This window comes from Trematomus bernacchii, unplaced genomic scaffold (genome assembly GCF_902827165.1).
Source record: "Trematomus bernacchii unplaced genomic scaffold, fTreBer1.1, whole genome shotgun sequence".
Classification (NCBI taxonomy): domain Eukaryota; kingdom Metazoa; phylum Chordata; class Actinopteri; order Perciformes; family Nototheniidae; genus Trematomus; species Trematomus bernacchii.
This window is the reverse complement of record NW_022987942.1, coordinates 1,933,492-1,934,316: the sequence shown is the minus strand read 5'-3', so window position 1 is coordinate 1,934,316 and position 825 is coordinate 1,933,492.

The window sequence follows — 825 nt, the reverse complement described above, 5'->3', positions numbered from 1 at the left end:
TTCTGGATTTCTGTCCGATTTTTATTAAACAGGAAAAATCTACTCAGATTTTCGAGCATGAAAGACGCAGTGATATTCACAGCATTAAAATCCCATCGGCATTTTGAGCCTTAATAATTGAGTTAACCATGTTGATTCTGTTTCGGATATTGAAATAATGAGTGAAAGAAAAACAGTTCTTATCATATATTATTTGCTTTTGTTTTATATTATTACAACACATTCTTATGTAATCAAATACAGCTGCTCAGATGCCAACGTTTTCAGTATTGAGTAAGAAGTGTTTTACTGTTGTATACTTTTCAAGTGTTAACAGTAGATGGACTAAAAAGTATATGCCCATAATCATGAGGGAGAAAACATGTGTTTGTTTGACAGACTGTGCAACCCCAGATATGTCTACCCTTAATATTCTCCTTACTCAGCAGACCAGTCATGTCCTCTTGTGTGCTATTATGCACCAGTTACTCTATATGAATATTGCCTATAGAGAAGGGAATTATTTTGCGTGGGAGAGAAACTCCCTCATGAGGGAACACAGGGATGGTAGCCTTTGCAGACCATTTATATTCACAAAAACCTATAGAACACACAACATTAAAGGGGAACAGATGCTGCTCTCTCTGGATGTTGGGACCTGCTGCTCCGACCCGGTGACCCCGCACAGCACTCATGCTGCGGACACTTATGTTTATCCAGGCAAACACACACTTTGTGCACACACACACCACAGGGCATCAGCTCCTCACCGTCCCCTCACACTCAATCCATCCTAAATGTTATCTGCCACACAGTGTTTCCCTCTGCAGAAACATTATGAAATCC